The sequence below is a fragment of the Tachypleus tridentatus genome, chromosome 2 (assembly GCF_004210375.1).
Source record: "Tachypleus tridentatus isolate NWPU-2018 chromosome 2, ASM421037v1, whole genome shotgun sequence".
NCBI lineage: Eukaryota > Metazoa > Arthropoda > Merostomata > Xiphosura > Limulidae > Tachypleus > Tachypleus tridentatus.
The window spans coordinates 82596976-82603548 of NC_134826.1; positions in this window are offsets into that span (position 1 = coordinate 82596976).

Here is a 6573-nt window from a genome sequence, read left to right on the forward strand (position 1 = left end):
ATGTTTTTTCTTAAAAGATCGACTAACGACTAGGCCGCTCCTGGTGCGTGTAAAAAGTAAAATCTTCATTTAGGGTCCTTTGTCGTTAGGTCTCGGGATTTAAAAAGTAGTGACACTTAACAACAATTGTAAAATAAATAAACTATTTTACACTATTAATTTGTTTGTTCGTTGTCGCAGACTATAACTTCCAAAACACTGATCCATTTCGTTATTTATATAAAAAAAATCAACACCTTTGACTTCGCTTAAAAAACAGTCATAATGGCTTTCCAATTCAGCTAACGGAGGCCCACTTACCTCAAGCAGCTGCAAAATAAACTAGTCCATACGACGGGCCTGGCATAGCGAAGTGGTTAAGGCATTCTATTCGTAATCCGATGGTTCGAATCTTCAAATCTTTCAGCTGTGGTGGCGTTATAATTTGACGGTCAATCCCACTATTCGTTGGTAAAAGAGTAGCCCAAGAGTTGGCGGTGGGTGGTGAAGACTAGCTGTCTTCCCTTTAGTCTTACACTGCTAAATTAGGGACGGTTAGCGCAGATAGCCCTTGTGTAAAACCTACGTAATGGCATTTTATTATTACCTGTTCTCACGCGGCAACATGTAAACTGTTACACTACGTTTCACTAAAGGAACTGTTCGTATGTAGAGTTCGATAAAGACTGAATACCAGTTCAAACTGCGCACATTCAAACAACAATAGATAGTGTCCCAGCAATTACTTTAAACAAAGAAAACAAACTTGTAAATCTTATTATACGCATGTTCAGTGATTTGTGTGTGTGTGACAGAGAGATTAGCAAAAAGACAAACAATAGGCTATCTGAGTTTTGTTCACCGCGGGGAATCGAACTCAGGACTTTAACTTGCCGCTGACCCCCCATTGAGACGAGAGGGTTTTCCGAAGCATGCTTTTATTTTAAGAATCTCATGCAGTGTGCTATACGCCTGATTCCATTTGTTTGTATTCGACGCACGTGTACTCATATACAGGTGTCTGTAAGATTCTGACAATAATAATGTTGGCAGTAGATTTTACGAAAAGTACATCATCGTGTACGAAGTAATATATTCTGTCTTTTGGAGAGGTGTTAGGTTTAGGAGAAATTTCTTTAATTGAGATCTCTTGCCATAACGGCCCAGCGGTGTATCTCTACGAACTTACCAGGCTAGAAACCGGGTTTCGATACTCGTGGTGAACAGAACACAGGTGGCCCATTGTGTAGCTTTGTGCTTAACTTGAAAAAAAAATGAACTAACATATTTTAAGAAGTTTTACTTGTCCAAAACGGACTGCAAAAAAACGAAACAATATGTATATGAAGTTGGAATGTGAAAAACTACAAATTATCAGTGAATAACACCCCCCCCCCCAATGGCACAGCGTTGTGTCTGCGGACTTACAAGGCTATGAAACAGTTTTCGATACCCGTGGTGGGCAGAGCACAGATATCCCATTCTGTAGCTTTGTGTTTAGCTACAAACAGATAGTGAAAATATGGTTTTGTTTTCTGTTTCCAATTATGTTTATTTGTGGAGGGTGATATCTACACTCTGTTGATAAAGAAAATGAATAGACATAACCTCTTCTCACTGTGTAGGTTTTCTTTGTCGGGGGGATGCCATTTGTTGGCTATCCCGAACGAATATTCAAGTAACTTCTTATCTTCAGTTTCATCCAGTAACTTCTTATCTTCAGTTTCACCCACTGTCTACTCTGAAGGCCCATCTGCATCTGTACGAACAAAGACGACGTAACGAACGCTACCAAGAGATCTGATTAAAAACAGACTTCCGCTGTTTTCCAAAAACCTCTCAGATTCTCTAATTCGAATACCATCGTTTGGGAACATCTTACGAAAGTTTTTAAAACAGAAATAACAACAACGACTATAGGAAGGTATGGCAAAAGCTGTGAAAATAGCAAAAAAGGCAGATGTGGTAAAAGCCGTAGCACTAACAAGTATGGTAGATATGGCAAAAGTTATAAATCACACTTAAGTAAATATTAAATAAATTCTGATTTTAACTACTTTACTTGATGAACTAACTTAGGAGACATGATAAACTAGAAAACTAACGGTTCTCTGTGGTAGGTGAGCGTTGTAACGCTTCAACAGTGCCTTATCGGTAAATCTAAAGGCTCATAACCGTTAATAATCGGGTTTCGATACTCATGGCACAGAGAAGATACCATATTTTGTAGCTTTGTACTTAACGACAAACGAGCATTTGTAAATCCTGTCAAGTTCGTTCTTCGGCGTTATTAAGTCGCAAAGAATGAAAGGGTTGTCGAATCGGTAGGTTCATGTAGGTTCATTTGTGTGCTTGGGTTTTGAAGTTCGCTCAAAGCTGCACGAGGGCTATCTGCGCTAGCCATCCATAATTTAGCAGTGTAAGACTGGAGGGAAGGCAGCTAGTCATCACCACCCACCGCCAACTCTTGGGCTACTCTTTTACCAATAAATAGTGGGATTGATCGTAACTTTATAACGCCCCAACGGTTAAAAGGGGCGAGCATGGCTGGTGTGACGGAGTTTCGAACCCACGACCCTCAGATTACGAGTCAAGTGCCTTAACCACCTGGCCATGCTGGACCGTAAGTTTACGAACGCTAAAGTGCAGGATTTGATTGCTCTCGGTGTCTGCAGCGAATAGCCTAATAATAGCCTATACAATAAAATAAATAACCAAATAAACAAAGTTTTTAATTTTTAAACAGCACACAGAAATAATATTAAACAGTCCTGTTTGAGTTAATGTTTCATGTATACCATGAGTGGTACAGCGCCACATCCGCTGACGTATAACACTAAAAACCGGGTTTCGATACGCGTGACTGGCACAGCACATAACGCACGAACAAATAAACTGCCGGACTTTACGTAATGCAAGTTTATATGTGTCTAATTTGCAATAATTCAGCGTAATGCTACACCTTTAAAAACACAAATTCCAAAATAATTATCTTTGGCATACACATAGCAGGCCCTTTCAGCCATGGGGGCATTACAATGTGATGGTCAATCCCACTATTCGTTGGTAAAAGAGTAGCCCAAGAGTTGGCGGTGATGACTAGCTGTCTTCCCTCTAGTTTCATGCTACTAAATTAGGGACGACTCGCACAAATAGCCCTCGTGTAGTTTTGCGCAGTATTCAAAAACAAATTCCCTTGATCTTACGGTGACGTCATAATGCCCCGACCCGGCTCTAGCTGCTTTTTCTCTAGTGAGATTAACCGTTATATTATAAATGCCCAAATGTGAAAAGACGAGCATGTTCGGAAACGGGAATCGAACTTGTGACTCTCGGGTTGCGAGCCGTGTGACAGGTCTTTGTAGCGTTTAAAGACTTTTTTGTTGTTGTCAGAGGTGCACTCTAGCATGCCCATAAAATATTGATAGATGTGTTTGTGTATTATTTGTCAAAAGTCCAGTAAACAGTCATTTAGAAGCAAATATAATAATAAGTAAATTAACAATTTTTTTGTTCGAAGCTGTACAAATTAAACTCCGTGGCTATCTACACTGTGAGTTAACCTTAAAATTAATGTGTTCGAAGCTGTACAAATTAAACTCCGTGCCTATCTACACTGTGAGTTAACCTTAAAATTAATGTGTTCGAAGCTGTACAAATTAAACTCCGTGCCTATCTACATTGTGAGTTAACCTTAAAATTAATGTTAATGAGTAACTGAATTGCCAAAATAATTATGTTTGTTGTCCTTCAAGTCAGCGATTTTCGTTTGTTGAACACCAGAGAGTGTTATACTGATTCAAGGTAGTATAACCTGTGTTTTTTGTGGGTGTTACATTGATTCAGGGTAGTTCAATAATATAACCTGTGTTTTGTTGTTGTTGTTATTTTTGTGGGTGTTAGGTTCATTCAAGACAGTTCAATAGTATAACCTGTGTTTTTTGTTTGTGTGCTACAGTACTACAAGGTAGTTCAAGGGCATATTTTGTTGCGCTACTTTGTGTGTAGTTCATGATATTAAAAAGTATTTTCAGGGTATTTCTATGGAACACAAACCGGAAGTTCAGGTTTGCATTGACTCTAGTAAGACCCTAAAACTCATCAGGAATATAAAAATGAAACATTTATTTTGTAATAAAATAACTACTACTTCTTCATATTTTTTAAATAGAAATAAAATGTTTCTTTCATGTTCAATATGAGATAGTGGCGTTTCGAAATAGTTTTATAGCTAAAAAATTTCGTAATTCAGAAATTATGGTTATAGCTCTGCTAACTTGCCATACCTGGTTAGAATAAATCGTATAATTTTGATATTTGTATATATATATATATCATTGAACAAAACTGCTTGAGAACCATAAAAAGTTACTCGGAAGGATTTTAACCCTACAACGTGAAGGTGTTTCAATTCTTCCTTCCTTAACTGTATGACTTGTTCCAATAATTCGATCACTGTGAATTGTACACCTCCATCTAGAGTTAGTTATCTAAAGTGTTATCTAATTTCTCGTATGAAAGTTGTTGGTTTAATAATTACATTGCTTACTTCAATTGTTTAATATTATAAACTTTCTTTTAAAATCAATATAAATAGATACAGGGCCGGATTAAGGTTTGGGGGGCCTTAGGCCCAGGTAATATTTGAAAATGCTGACAGTAATAACTCACTTTTGCCTCAATTCTGCTAGTTTTACGTGTGTGGTCGCCGTGACCTTAGGCAGCCTATACATTATTATAATATATACGGTCCTGATTAGACAAACTAGTCTGCACATGATATTATTGGTTCAGCCGAGTATAGAAGTTAGGGTGCAGGTGTTCTTTACATATGTACTATACATATTAAGTCGTACCATTACGGTAACTATCTATTATGAAGGAAAACGTTATATCTGTCTGCAGACGGATCTTCCCCCTAACAAGTTGACCGATCCACTCATATTTTACATGGTAATCGAATAGTCCAAATATAAACCAAATTCATGTTGAAGCTTCCCGTATAGAAAAATAAAACTATTTTATGTTATAGCCCTATATCGTTTTGCATAAAACTCGCATCACAACAAAATTCTACAAGTCAAAGATTTAACCAAATTTTTCAACATTTTACCTTGTTCCCCAATATAACCAAAATAAACAGTAATAAAATATCCAGCCACAACGCGGAAAATGAAGGAATTGCTGTAGTTTAAGTTTCACTTTTTCTGCCCCCCCCCCCCAGTGGCTCAACTGTATGTCTGTGGACTTACAACGCTAAAATTGGGTTTCGATACCCGTAGTGGGCAGAGCACAGATAGTCCATTGTGTAGCTTTGTGCCTAATTCAAAACAACAACAATAGCCCTTTTTTTCTTTTTTTTCTGATTCCCATTATTTAACTTCCGGTTTATTCTGGGAATTAGAATGAGTGCCGAAACCTGGGCCCGGCATGGCCAAGCGCGTTAAGGCGTGCGACTCGTAATCTGAGGGTCGAGGGTTTGCATCCCCGTCGCGCCAAACATGCTCGCCCTCCCAGCCGTGGGAGCGTTATAATGTGACGGTCAATCCCACTATTCAATGGTAAAAGAGTAGCTCAAGAGTTGGCGGTGGGTGTTGATGATTAGCTGCCTTCCCTCTAGTCTAAAACTACTAAATTAGAGACGGCTAGCACAGATAGCCCTCGAGTAGCTTTGTGCGAAATTCCAAAACAAACAAACAAAGCCGAAGCCTGAATTAGATAATTATTTCATAATTAAAATATTTAGAATATTTCTTATTTCTTGAAGTATTATATAATATACTGTAGAAATTCTAATATTATTATTAAATTTAATGGATTAAATGTACCATGTTCAGATAATAGAAATCTTGACCACGTTTCTACTGTGAAATGAGCTGCTTTGAACAAAAATTGAAGTAATTGTTTTGTCATTTCTGTTACGTTTTTCGACTAGACTTTTGCATATGCTAATTTCCAACTCGACAGCAAAGAACGGACAGATAAGCCTGCAGATTTACAATGTTATAATCAGGGCTTTGTTTCCCCTCGGTGGCCGCAGCAGATGACCCTATGTGGCTTTGCTTTAAAAAAGCACAAAAACACACACATTTTCTACCCACGTTCCCTATCTTGCAACAATTATCTTTGAGAATGGATGCTACTGAAAATCCTCAAATATATTTTCTTCATTTTTTGAAACAAGCTGTGGTACTTTGTTGCATTTTTAAAAAAACACGGAAGAGTACAACCTTCTTAAAGTAACCAACAACACGTTTAAAGTGCATTATAAGAGCTTCCGAAAGAAAACCCATTAGGGACTAAAAGCTCACTTTAATTTGTAGACTTTCACCAAAGACAAAACTGGGTATCGAACGTGTCGCTCAATAAATCTGCCAACATCTACTTAATTATAACAATACCTGTTTCAGTTAAATCCAGTTATGAACAGTATAGAAACAAGTTGGTAATGTGAAGGTTAAAGAACTTTTATGATCAACATGGGTTATCCCTTGATGTTATTTAACAGTTTGTATTTCTTTGTTACAGATAAACACTTCGTTCCTGCTTCAAAAACCAATGTTAGAAACCATGACAATAAGCGGCTTTAGAGAA